The sequence below is a fragment of the Bemisia tabaci genome, chromosome 1 (genome assembly GCF_918797505.1).
Source record: "Bemisia tabaci chromosome 1, PGI_BMITA_v3".
Taxonomy (NCBI): domain Eukaryota; kingdom Metazoa; phylum Arthropoda; class Insecta; order Hemiptera; family Aleyrodidae; genus Bemisia; species Bemisia tabaci.
In genome coordinates, this window is record NC_092793.1 from 82,577,246 (window position 1) to 82,591,805 (window position 14,560).

The 14,560-nt window shown below is 41.0% G+C and overlaps 1 long non-coding RNA gene across 1 annotated transcript in view; it reads right to left on the bottom strand.

The window, feature by feature from the left end:
* Window positions 1–641: 641 nt before the first annotated feature.
* Window positions 642–14,560, bottom strand: part of LOC140226022 (uncharacterized) — a 74,984-nt gene continuing 61,065 nt past the window's right edge. The window contains exons 2-3 of the long non-coding RNA XR_011900837.1: window positions 3,885–3,964; window positions 642–891 (exon numbers count right to left, since the gene is read on the bottom strand). This is a non-coding gene — a long non-coding RNA (uncharacterized lncRNA). The remainder of the gene's footprint in view (window positions 892–3,884; window positions 3,965–14,560) is intronic.

The window sequence follows — 14,560 nt, forward strand, 5'->3', positions numbered from 1 at the left end:
CCCCCCCCCCCCCTCCATCGTCTGCCCCAATGGCGGAAGAAATATTTGACCTTCCGTGAATTGTACTGTAGCGGGCTTTTATTCGACTTACAAGCGCTACGGGAAAGGGGATGTCACTTCGATTGAAAAAACCGTTGCCTCCAGACATACCTAAAATTCAGTATTTTATCATAGATTTAGCATCAGCTAGGACATTCTCCCACTGTGTGACTCCTATCTGTACAATGTTTATTATTTCATGCACAGATGGATGAGGTGGGGGAATTGAGTTCCGTAACTTCCGCACTCCGAAATGCGTGTGTTGCCCGATGCAAATTGCCACAAGTTGTATAATTTATTGGTCCACGGTGAATTTAGCTCGTATATACCCATGTGTGGGACTAATTGACGGAAGATATCGTGCCGTTGTCAAAATTACTGCGCCTAAGAGCACCACTGTAACTAACGGCTTCGGCTTAAAGATTTCTTTTCTATGGTTTTTGTCTTGTATGAATATCACCGCAACGTCGTCGTTCCGATATAACTAATACCACTGAAAAAGATTCTGTGCATATTTTCTACTTACAACTCAAAATTTTGTATCATCAGTGTCCTGGATGAAACAGACGAGTTTCAAGTGACTGGAAAAACAGGAGTTAAATTATGACAAAAAGTGCGGATTTATTTTTCAATTTAAACTCAACTCTACCGATCAATAGTAATTACAATGAGTTCTATTATTTTCTAAGACTCATGCAGCTATCAAAAAGAAATAAATTTTCAAGATTTTCAAAACCCTCTCAAATAGGATAATTGCTTCCACACTCCTTTGCCAAAATTGTAGGCGCTGTGCATTGAACAACATAATTTTTTTCGTTACGTATGACATCTTTTTTTCTTCTTTTTTTGTGACTTGAAACAGAGAGAAACACATGGTCAGATGATTACATGATTACCTACATACAGAGGTAAGTTTATTTTTTTTGTGACGTCAAACAAAGAGAAAGACATAGTAAGATTACATGATTACCTACATACAGAGGTAAGCAAAAAAAGGACAGGAAGGGCCCAAGGGGGAGGTCAAACTGGAATTGCCTAGTGGTATATTCCATCAGTGGGCAAGGGGTAAACCATCAGTGGACGTATATGACATCTAAGGAGCATTGAATTTTCTTTTTCGGAGACAAGAAAAATTGTTCATAACGGAACAATTTTTCGGTCAAAAAGCCCCCCTAAATTATTGCTAAAGTTAAAACTTTCCAATATTTCTTATGGATTCGTTTTTTCCTCTTGCAAAACATATCTAGGTCACCTTATGAAATGTTTCCGATTTTTCTGTCCATCGAAGGTAACTCGACATGGATTGTGCGTTAGCGCGATTGCAAAGGTCAGGTACTATACGGATAGTGGAATACCTAATCCTATCTGATGCCTCCAAGCTTAAGTAAAGACCACTAATCTAAAAGCTCCAAAATCTCATTCTTAAGCACAAGAAGTTTTTTTGCCACACTGATCAAATTAACTTTGTTACAAGAAAGTTTACGTTTTTTTTTTCTTCAGGAAGCTGTCACACAACACTAGCTATACAATGTAGAACTGTTCAATGCTTCAAGCCCATTTTGGAAGAATGGATCATCATCCCCCTGACGCCTCACCACATCCAAAACTTAAACTTTTATTGCTCAATTGTTCCCTCGTTCATATCCATACACAAGTAGCATTTTTCAACGGAAAAATCGCGATATTTCGAAATTAAATTGCGATTTTTTTACGTAGGATCATCAACATCTGAGCGATTATCCTCGATCTTTTCGCGATTTTATCGCCCGAAAAAATTGCAATTTTATCGCGATAAGATCGAGTATAATCGCTCAGATGTTGATGATCCTAGCGATTTTATCGCCGATAAAATCGCCAAAAAAAATGGGGTTGGCGCTGTCAGCCGACTTCCGTCACGTTCAGCCGTCAGGTCCTTTTAGGAAGACGAGCGTAAAATCCCCGGAGCATCCGCAGGGATTCGAACCCGAGTCGCAGCGGTGACAGGCCAGCACATTGCCACTAGGCTATGGCCACTACATGGTAAATGAGTGCGAATTGAAGCCTCTCAGGTGGATCGGCGCTTCGCAACATTACAACTTTTGTCATTGCGTAGACTGACACCGAGTTTTCATTGGAATTTTTTTTTATTTTCCCTCATCTGTATTTTATTTCATACCATGAAATACGGTTGATAAAATAAGGTTCTATTGGTAATCTCATCATTCTGTCTCTGTAAAATTACCAATAATAGTGAGACGACAAAGTTACCGTTGGACCTTGGTAAAAACGCCAATATTTTTTTTCGACTGTGTTAGAAATACCGAGAAAAAATGGTAAAGTTACCGGGAATTGATTACCAATAAAAGTGGTATTCTTACCTGAAAAAATCAGTAAAAATACCGGTTTTTAGGTAAGCTTATCAGTCTGTCTTGGTAACATTACCAATAATTGGTAAAAAAAAGAGATGGTAAAGTTATCAACGGACCTTGGTAAAAACAGCGGCGGCGGCATAGAAACATCTTTCATAAGCGTCATTCATGCGTTAGTGGGCGTTGATGAAAAATTGCAATTTATTGTAATTTTATCTCTATAAAATCGCGTTCGATAAAATCGAAATTTTATTTCAATTTATCGCAATTTTTCTCCCGATAATATTGCGATGAATAGCCGTCGATAAAATCACGATTTTATTGCAATTTATCGCGATTTTTTATCCGATATTATTGCGATGAATCGCCGTCGATAAAATCGCGATTTTATTGCAATTTATCGCGATTTTTTATCCGATAATCTTGCAATAAATCGCGACGTCGATAAAATCGCAATCTATCGCGATCACTGCTACTTGGGTAGATTATCAATCTAGGAATACATTGAAAAGCTCTTAAGTCAAATCGATGACTACATAATGATTTATGCTCAGATCTAGGATTCGGAAGCCGGTCAACGCGCTGTGCCTAGTTGAGCAAGAAAATAAATTAAAGAGTACTCGGCGTCACGTATTCACACGGTAGCATAGAGCTGCCAATGGCATATGGATTCCATTAAGCCATACGCGAGAGAAGAGTGTAAAATATGCTAACTTTCGCGGAAGTTTGGCAAAGCAACGGGCACGAATCATACGATTCAGCCCGACTCAAAAGACCAATAAATGGGGTGGGTTACGGACCAGATCCCGGACTTTAAATACGAGCACTTTTGGCTCGCTAGAATAAGGAATCTGCTGTGCGATTGTGCGATGCTACATCATGGACCCTCGCGACGAGACATGATGTGACGTTGCCAACTTTGTCGGAACTTCACATAAAGCTAGACCCTCCGTAACTGCTCATTCCAAACATCATCCCGCCCCAGTCCTGTACCCGCATTACCCAGAGTTTGACTCACTGCAAAAGAATCGGATCCCTGATTTTCAAGACTCTAAATGAAGCTGCGGGGGGGGGGGGGGGGGGAGAGAGAAAAAGAATCAAACCTAAAAATATTCACTTCGGATTCGAAGTTTTTAAGCTATGGTTCCATTTATAAACATTTCAAGTAGGTTTACGCGATTAAAAATTCTTGAGTGGTAAAGCAGGATTGCCCAAAAAGTTGAGTGTTCCGGTAGGTATGTACCTAAATGTCACATGATGGTGAAATGGTCATTAAGGCATTTTTTTCCAATGGAGTGGCTTCTTGTAAATCAAAAAACCGTTCGTAGCAGGATTCTACAATTCAGAACATGTCGGACATTTGGATGAGGAAAAAATACGAAACCCCCATTGAGGCTAGAGTCATTCACGTTGTGCTTTGCACTGCAAACTTTCGAATGGCAAAGCTGCACGTTAAGATAAACACGCAGTAAAGGCGCATACAACATCGAAACTTACCTCATAAGATGATAGTTCTCGGACATTGTCTTCCCTCCTTTCCTGCGTGTATGTATGCCGGCAGAAAAAAGTGACGTTTCCTTTGATAAATAAAAGGAAAATATAAATCAATAAAAATCACCCGTATACAAGCTAAAAAGAGTCATGCATCCAACTTGGCACATTCATTCTCTTTCTATATAATTTCTTTTTTTCTTTTAAGCGCTTAGCCGGGATGGAGCGCTTTTTTATTTCAACCTGACTCTAGAATTCTAGTGTATCAATGGCAATGCGTTCAAATGGCGTCAGCAGCTCAACAAGAGGATGGCGGAGAGGGGCCTGACTAATCTAGAATAGATTAATCTGTAATACCTGCTTCGTTGAATAATTCTGATGTCAAAGCACGGAGGACGATCATCGATTTCTATATGATTTATTTTTTGGCTGTAGGGTGGTTTTCTTGAAATTGACAGTTGAAATTTTGGTGAGCGGATCCTTTCATCTCAACGGTGCTCATCGTCTTCGGGGAACTTACAAACGTGCCTGAATAGAAAGTAGCTGAGTGCTTTTCTGATACAAGTTTAATACCGGAAATTTTACATGTGCAGAATGTCAAATACGACACGGACGCGAATACATGCAACGCATCGGCTCCAGAAAATATACTACAGAAAACGCGTTCTTGAGTGTTCCAAAATGGCAAATCTGTTTTTTCCTTCAGTTTGGTTCCTTCACGGGTCCTTTGAATTTATTGGGTTCATTATTGAATATGGCAACGCGTCATACGCATAGCGGTGTCGCGCGTCCTGCGCGTGTGATGACGCCCCCTGCCCCTTGGCACCTTCCCGAACCTCACCCACCCAAACCTAAGCTTGTGAGATTTCGATTTCAAAAGGGGAGGTTACCTCCCTACCTCCGAGGCTTAGGCAGCCCCGAACCCCTACGGTTGAGTCGACTCTGCTCGCGGCGCGGCACCCAGCACACGTGCGCAGCCCCTCGTTCTCTCCCCTTCTTGCCCAGCCCCCGGGCCCCGCGCCACCATCAGGTGCGAAAGGGGGATAACGAATTCCTCTCGAGTATCAATGCATCGGAATAAAACGGCGACTATACCGGTTACGGTTAATGATGACCACTGGTGGCTGTTATGCGTGCATTTCTACCGGTGACTTTAACGCAGAAATAGGAAAATGAGCGGCGAGCTTCATGTCCACTTTCATGACCGGGCACATGCAACAGATGGTTTTTGTTTTTAAAATCAAGGATATCTATTCTTCTTTCATCCAGTTATATATATATACGACAAAAAGACCCAATAAAATTGTGGTAAACAAGGCTAAAAATAAAATACAATATGCAGAACGTTTCGGCTGGTCACCCGATATATATTTAAATATATACCCGTGTTATATATATATGAGGGTGTGTGTGTGAGTGTGTGTGAGAGGGTGTGGCTTAAACATCAAGTCAAAATAGCAAATGAACACGGGATAAAATAGGATAGTTGTCGCAACCAGCCGCTGGTCGTCCTATTTTTCCGAAAACCGTGACATTGTAGAAAAAGTTTAAATTTAAGTTACGGGCAATCAGCCATTGCCGCCGAATTGCAATCTCGATAGGAAAAATGAAAAAAACGGAAAAATTCATGAGTATAGAGAAATATACAAGGAACTTATTATCATGCCTGGACTTTACACAGATGTTTCTTTTTCTCTCCTTGAATGCGTAGAGCCAGCTACGAGTAGCACACTCATGAGTGCGTGTAGTAAATCTAGTGACCCCGGTTGGATTTGGTTCGGATAGGCAACTGAACTACGAGTATAACTGCCTGATACAATGGAGTAGAGCGGCGCCCAATTCCCTCCCGAGATTCCCTCCCGGATCCGATTCCCTCCCGCTGCCAAAGTCCGTTTCCGATTCCCTCCCGCTAATGACCTTTAATAAAATGAAGCGGCAACGCCGCGCCGCATTAATCATTCAACTAACCACTTCCAGAGAGGTGCGCTGTTTCCCGTGAGTGTATCAGGAAAATTAGTGTAGATTCACAAAATTATGATGATTTGATGGAGAAAGTGGGCTAGGATGATAGAAAGTTCCTAAAGTCTGTTTCATATGTATGCATGAAACAAAATTTGAGTGTATAAAGCCCAATGCGTCAAAGAAGAAAACACGCTGAAAAAATGCTGAAACGGGTGTAGAGAGCCCGACGCGTCACACAAAAAATAAAACCCTGTGACTTACTTCTGTGTTTTTATTTTTTGTGTGACGCGTCGGGCTCTCTACACCCGTTTCAGCATTTTTTCAGCATGTTTTCTTCTTTGACGCATCGGGCTCTATACATTTAAATTTTGTTTCATGCATACATATGAAACAGACTTTGGGAACTTTCTATCAACCTAGCCCACTTTCTCCATCAAATCATCATAATTTTGTGAATCTACACTAATTTTCCTGATACACTCACGGGAAACAGCGCACCTCTCTAGAAGTGGTTAGTTAAATGATTAATGCGGCGCGGCGTTGCCGCTTCATTTGATTAAAGGTCATTAGCGGGAGGGAATCGGAAACGGACTTGGGCAGCGGGAGGGAATCGGATCCGGGAGGGAATCTCGGAAGGGAATCGGGCGCCGCCGCCCAATGGAGTATCGTCCGGATTTGAAGGTGATTCATACCGACTTCGTGGTTTAAAAGTTCTTTACCAATGAGCGCCTTACTATGTCGATGCGCATTTTTGTAATTTGCGAGTTGACAAGCATGCCACTTGCAGATTGCCGGCGATTGCTATCTGCCTTCGACATATGCAACAACTACAGAACTTACTTTGTATGCGTTTTAAAGAGAAGAAAGTTCTTAATTTTACTACTACGCTGAGGTTTTAGAGGAAAGAAAAGACCTAGCAGTTATATAGATAGTATAATTAGTACTACTTTATTGAAGGTAAAACTACCTATACGAGGAAAACTCCTTAATTGCCAAACCTGGCTGTGGTAAAGGAAGCGGGATCGTACACTTGAAGGAATTTTTAAGCTCGATTAATTCTCTTAGGTATGGGAAACTTAAAAGGTATTCGGTATCCAAAAGTAGCTAAATAACTTACATCTAGTTTTGAACGAATTTCTCTCACGTTTTACATTTTTCCGATAGAAGAATTCACAATCCCTTTTCATAGAAAAAATTTGTTCATCAAAAATGTCGTTTTCACGGACAAAGATGTCACTTGAATCTATTTACTTAAACTCGAGTGAATCCAAACGCCCCCCCCCCCCCCCCCCCTCGGTAACTTTTAGATATCTTTTCGGATTCGCAATCTAAAATGTCTTGCAGACGTATTTGAAGCAAAAACACTTAATTTACACCCACTTACGATAAAAAAAAAAATTAGCTTCAAAACCGCTCCTTCAAACGTTGAAACATTTGTGGGTGGAGATGCTTTAAAAATGCAATCCCTGAACATCACACATCCGGAAGCACATTAAATTTACCATGAGTAAAAAAAAAAAAAAAAAAAAAAAAAACTCCATGGATCACGCGATGATGTGTATCCAGTATTGTTTGGAAATAACCGAAATTCTCTTATTCAATAAGCGGATGCCACCCTTTAATCGACGTTATAATAGCCATTGACAGGTAGCTCATGACCAAGGAGATGCCTGGGAAGGCTACTTAAATACCTACTCGGCGATAAAGTCACTGATTACCGATTATCAGCGGTTGGGGTCGGAGCGGTGAGCACCTTGAATGCAGTGAATAATTTCTGCTCATTAACGATGTGGGCTAATCGATTTTCTCCGAACATCCACCGATCCCTCAGCTCAATGGACACTAGACGGTGCCGTTGCCCCTGCGTGAAGCAGAAACCGCAAATTTATCGATTACCTAATTCTGAGCCGCTGTGGTCCAGCTTGAGCTGGCAGTTAACTGCTGTACTGATCCTACAGTAATGCGGAATGCCGTCGATAAATCATGGGGGATGGACGTATTGGACGTTGGTTGCATTCGTAATTAGAGGTCTCGAGTCGCAATTTTTGCCGGGGAGTTGTTTTGAAGGCGTTCCATATATCCATGGCCGCAACTTCAAGGGTAGGGCCTCTTTAACTTAACCTTGAATTGTTTAAAGTTTAATTAGAAAAATTAAAGTAAATAGAAACACTATACGATTTTGACCCGGGTACTACGATAAGGAACCCAAAAACACCGGAATTTTGCTGTAACATGGCGACGATGGAAAATATTCGGGTTCCACCGCTAGGAGGTGTAACTAGGATCTGTGAAGAGCCATTAGGCCAAATTTCAAGGTTGTTGTAGCATATTTTCTTTCATTGCGGCGAGACTTTGCTTAAAGGGTTGTGTGGCGAGTTCATCGTTTTTGTAGATAGGTGCTTTTCACGGGCAATGCTCGGCTAACTCTGTCAATTTTTGGAGTGAATCTTGCAGGGAACATCTTTTACATATGACATAATGAAAAAATGTTTTTCTTCGTTTTCATGTGTGATTTATTGATTGAACGTCGGCTGGATGCCATGCGGCCATCACCAACTAGAACACTAAATGAGGGATCAATTCGGCAACAATACGTTTCAGGCCAAAATTTTTCACAGAATGTTTTGAATATTTCTGAATTACATCCAAGTGATATCTGTTAGGTTATTAAATGATCTAAAACCATCCTCATTCGCAAAAATGCAATTGTTTCATTATATTCATCGGTTCTAGCCGATGGCGATGGCGTCTACACCCCCCTTTGCGACACATCAATCAAAGGAAGATAAGAAAAGAAAATTTTTGGCGCGAGCCGCAAGTCAAAATTTTGACTTTTGACAAAATGGCGGCCGGTCAAAGTTCCAAATGACGGAAATTTGACATCCTCGTTTTTTGACGGATTGAGACGAAACCTGATGATATCCAGGGGTTTTTGGGGACGAGAAAAACGATTCTGGCAGTAGTTCTCCGGAAAAATATGTCCTTTTCAAAATGGCGGCCTAAAGCGGTAAGAGAATATTTGGGCTGCTTATTGGCAGATTTGCATGAAACTTGGTGTCCGAAGGTATTTTGGCATGAGAAATACGAATCTTTCATTGGAATTTTGCAATTCTGAATAACTTCAAAATGGCACCGGAAAAATGGCGGAAACTTGGTGTGACGGACACTTACGGTTGGATTCGTATGAAACTCGGCCGCCAAGTTGGAAGTATTAATATTTCAAAAATGAAACACAAGAGAGTCATTTTTGTCGAACCAAAAACCAACAGGACCCCGAGTTTCATGCGAATCAAACCGTTAACGTCTGTAATACCAAGTTTCCGCCATTTTGTAGTTATTCAGAATTGCAAAAATTCAATGAAGGATTCGTTTTTCTCATGCCAAAATACCCCCGGTCACCAAGTTTCATGCAAATTGACCGATAAGCAGCCCGAATATTCTCTTACCGCTGGAGGTAGCCATTTTGACAGCCGCCATTTTGAAAAGGGCTGAATTTTCTAGAGAACTGATGCAAAAATCGTTTTTCTCGTCCCAAAAAACTTCTGCTACCATCAGGTTTCATCCCAATCCGTCAACGAAAACGAAGATGTCAAATCTCCGTTATTTCGAACTGTGACCGGCCGCCATTTTGTCAATAATACCTAATGCTTTTGACCTCAGGCAAAAGTTTTCTTTTTTTTATCCTCCTTCGATTGATGTACCGCAAAGGGGGGGGGGGGTGCAATTATTGAAAAAAAAATGTTGCGGCCCGTAGCCCCTCCCTGTGGGAGGAAGGGCCGAAAATAATGGGGGGGGGGGGGTTCGCCCAAAGGTAGCTAACATTGATCTTTGAACATCCCCAAAGTTTCGTTTCAAAATATCAATTAGGTAAAATTTTAGAGGGGGTGGAAGGGACTTCTGGGTCACCCCCATAGTAAAAGTGAATCAGCCTGACGTCAGGCTATGTTTAATTAACTACCTTGAGTCAGACTGATTCAGACTGTTGTCAGATTGCTGTTAGCCTGAATCAGTCAGACTCAGGGTAGTTTATGAAACATAGTCTAACGTCAGGCTGACTCACTTTTACTAGGGCCCGTATGACCTACAGTGTTTTCTTCTTTTTTTAACTTGGAGCTGTCATTTACTTTCATAGTTCAGTCACCTCAAACTCTTGTATTTATCTGCACGTTACAACTCAGCCATAGTGTTATCTTGAATCTTATAAAGAGGTCCATTCTGACTTTGGCTGAAGAGTTTTTTTAGACTAGGTAGTAAATGATAGTGGTTCTATAAAATGTATTTTAGAATTTTGAAGAATAGGTAATGATTTTCGAAAGTAAAATTAGTTGAAATATTATGAATGTTTGAAAAGCAGAATGAATATAACTCGTCAAGGGAGACGGTTAAGAATAAAAGTAGAGAGTGGGATAGGAATTTAAACTGGTGAGGATTTGTGAAGTTAGACGCTCGGAAAATCAATTGAAGAGTTAGATGCAAAAACGGCCCGAGTAGCAAAATCGCGGCTCCACAAAATGGTGATTGAATATTGCATTATAGGACCAGTTTGCTATATTATCAGGTAGCATTGGCTGCAGTAAAAAAAAAAATAGTCATATCCTCAAGTTTAAGTTGGCACGATTGAAATACAGACAGATATTGTTGGAAATGAGAAATAATAGAAATAGAAATGGCCGGTGTACCTACTCGCACCATTTTGGCCTGAAATGACTGGTTTGAGTACATTTTGTGTTGAAATGCCTGATACTTTCTTGGGCTGTTTTTGCATAGAATCACTTTTAATTTAACCTGTGCGGGATGCAAATAGGGGTATCTAAGAAAAAAGGAAAATAACACATTGAAGGATAATACTGGATTTATAAAAAAAAAAATAAAAAAAAAATTATAAGAAATCGAAAATTTGTCCACGTTATTATGACAATATATATAGTTCGTGAAGTTATTCTCTGAAAAAATATTCCAACCCCGCTCTGGCCGTTTTTGCACCTAACTCCTCAATTCCATACTATGATGTAGGTGGATACTTTCTGAATTCTTTGCAGTGACTGTCCGTTCTCTTCATTCACAGCTCACTCGAAAATTATAGCTGGATAGACCCATTTCTCAAAGGATGTCTCAAAATTACAACGGTTGCAGCAAGCGGCGCGGCGGGTGGTATTCCACGAGCCAAGCCACCAAGGATTCTTCCTCGAGACCTCTTTCGTTGCTGAACACGAGTATGAGAAGCCCCTGCTGCACCACCCATCCCGGCCAAACAATGGGGGACACTTGCGGTTTGAATTCGGACATTTTTGGAGCATCTTTTATTCCACAAGTGTTTCATTCAATTTTTGAGTTCGTCGCATGCTTCTCCTTTTATGTGAATTATACCGGACAGGTGCCCGTCCACCGCGCGGTCTCCGCGTCGACTGAGAAAAGGGGGAAAAGAACGCGTTTTCTCTTAGGATTACATCTTCAATTCACTTATTCTTGCCACGATTCGACAACCTAGGTGCCTCCGATCCGGGGTAATTGGGAGGTAACCGCTACCAGCCATCAATCAATGACGCCATAGTAGCTCAATTGCTTATTACACGAATTAAAATGAAATGAATGCCTGCATTACACGTTCAATTATTTTAATGTTGCATTGCCTCCGGATGACCGCGGGTTGAGGAAAGTTCAAAGATAATTTTGAGGCACTTTGATTTCAGATTTATAATGAATGACACAACTATTCATTAATTTTTTTCAACTGCCCGGTTAATCGTATAAGTACCTACTGAGTTCTATTACTGTGCCTCACTTTTTCAAATAACTAATTTTGAAAGATTTTGGTTATGCCTGCATTATTGTAAATTAAAACACGGTTTTATATTACTCAAGTATATTGATAATTAACAAATGGATTTATCTGAGAAAATCAACTGCCATAATAAGGAACATGCTGATAGGTATATATTTCTGAGGTACCTACTTTTTCTTGCATATTTTCACCAGGGATCACCTATTCACTAGGTTTACCTTGGTATCACTAGTTTTTTTTCTTATTGAAAAATCCAACCAAAAAAACTTTACTTTAGAGTGTGCCTTTATGAGCCGATTGTTTTTCTTCTCTTCCAACTACTCCAACAAATACATACATTCAGGAACTACTATTCTGGCTCCAATAAAAAAGGACCGATCTGCATTGAGCACACAGTGGCACAAGTAGGTATGGTCTCTGAAATGAGCTAGAGATAGCAGTTGCTTATTCCTATAACAGAAAACCGAATTCAAACTGATAGAAATTAACATATTGTCATTCTGAGGCGTAAAAAACGCGGACAGGCGGGAGGCTTTAATTGTTACGGGCCTAAAATATCCCAGTCTCTATGTAAGGTTAGCTCCTCTGTGCTTAATGTAATTCTATATCTTTACTCATCTTTTTATGTCAACTGCGCCTCAAGTGGCGAGCATTTTCGACAAATTCCAACTGTTTATCGCACGCTTCATCCTTTGACAGCTTGTGAGAGCGGCTACTCTAGAGCGAGTACTGGGCTCTTTTAGTGTGGGCAAAGTCATCTCAATCCCGCCGCTCAATTCTTCCCGACTTAATTGCGGTTTCAATGTCGAGCGACACTCGACGGCCACCACACCGCGCCGCTCTCCGATGAGTTAAAAGCTTCAAACAGTTCCAATTGACGGCTGAGATAGCGATTAGTGCAAGTTTTAATTACAGGCCATCAGACCGCTAGTGATTGCAACTTGTCACTGACAAGGCAGGACTCCGTGGTCGAAAAATAATAAACGGCCGAATGGCGGTGACCGCAAGTTCTCCCCTTGCACTTACCCCCCCCCCCCCCCCCGCCCTCCCCACGTACTCATCCCGCCCCTCCCCTTAGGGCCTGGCCCAGACCCGAGCTGAGTATTATAATTATCCGCCAAATATTTTTTTTTTCGCTCATACCAGTTTTTATGACCAGTAGGTAATCAGCTTAATCTAACATCAGGGCCGGTAATATCCTTTATACCTGCAGTTTCTTTCATTAATGCACACTCTACACCCTTTTCCCACTTCTCCCCTCCTTCCCGTAGCGACGGCGGTAAGTGTTGATTTTTTACTCTGGAGCTGACAAGAGGATTCTTCGAAGCTCTCCTCATTTTGGAGCAGGTTCAGGTTCAACCTCATTTTTTGCCCTCCAAAACGGTCCCCTATTTATTACACAGAATGCCCTCCGTCAAATGCATGTAATTTGTGTGTGCTCCGATTCCGAGAGGTGGATATTTGTTTTCCGATTGTGGAGCTAATTACGCTTCGATCACTGTTTTGGCCTCATTCTAGGGATTTAGGTGCGGAGATTTAGGAGGTCTAGTCCTGTCAGTCAGAGATTGCATCTGTAACAGACCTACAATAATTGACATCGCTTATATGTTGCGACCAGTGACTAACTCCCCCACAAATAACACGTCGTCGTAGAATTTCTCTACCAAGTTCGAACCTCCACTATGTTTGACAGATCACAGAACTACGAATCTCGAACAAAAAATGTATTAATAGTAAAATAGGAACAAGGAGCTTTATGACCGACGTGAGGGTCAAGAGGTATGGGGCAAAAATGGAAAAATCGATTGTCCTTGCCCCATTCTTCTTATTCTTCTATTTCTTCTTCTACCTCTTTCTTTCCTCTTATTCCTGTAGGTATTTTTCTTCCTCTTCCTCGTTTTTTCCTCAGACTCTTGGTTACTTCTCTTTTCTTCTTCATCTTCATCTCCTCTTTCTCCTTCCGTTGATATTTTCATTTGACACAAAATTCATTCGTCTCAGCTAAATCCATCTTTTTTCTGCGTTCCAAGTTCAGTATGAATTTCCAACTGAAAAAAGCGGGAAAGGCTGAGGCTTTAGCCCTATGAGTAAGTCCCACAAAGACCTTCAAAAAGTATCCAAGAGCTCAAAAGTTACCTTCCAATACAAAAATGACCGCCCCAATACCAAAAAATTCCAAATTGTATCTTCGGCATAACTGTCTGCTTAAATGTTCTAAGAACATTTTAGTGCAAAATGTTAAAGTAAACCTTTACACAGTCTTCAGTAAAATCTCTTGAAAGTTTCACTCCGTCATGTTTCAGCCTTGTAATTCTATGTGCAAATTAAATGTACGGCCTCTTTTGACCCGAAAACTGCCTGAGCCATGCAAATTCTTTACTGGGACACTGGAGAGTTTCCCTCCAAATAACCGACATGCCAATTTTTAAACCCAAACAGGCAAAAATTGCTCCTTTAAATACCTCACTCCATACTAAGGTCCATTTTCCTGCGGACAGTCGAGAAGGAGCAAATTCGTATGGAGAACAGACGTGCGCAAAAAATGAGAGCATAAATAATGTTTGGACCTCTGAAAACCGGCGAATGGGATCACCGTATTTACTGAGTCCAATCAGATCGGAGGCCCCGTTCTTCTGCGGTAAAGGTTCCGTTGATTTGAGATTAGACGGTATGTTGTTCTCATCTTGAATCAGGCAGGTAGTGTAAATGGAACTGACCGCAGTATTCGCCCGCGTAGTAAAATTCAAAATGCTAATGCATGCTAATGTTTTCCCATTCTTTCCCCTGATAAGAAGGACACTGCAATTCCGTGACGATGATACCATTCTTCTCGAATCCAGATGAACATCATGTGAGCAGAGATTACGGATCGATAAAAATATCGAGAGGGAGTTCAGAAATGAGTCCTTTTTCGCAGATTCTTTCGGATAAAAAGAGG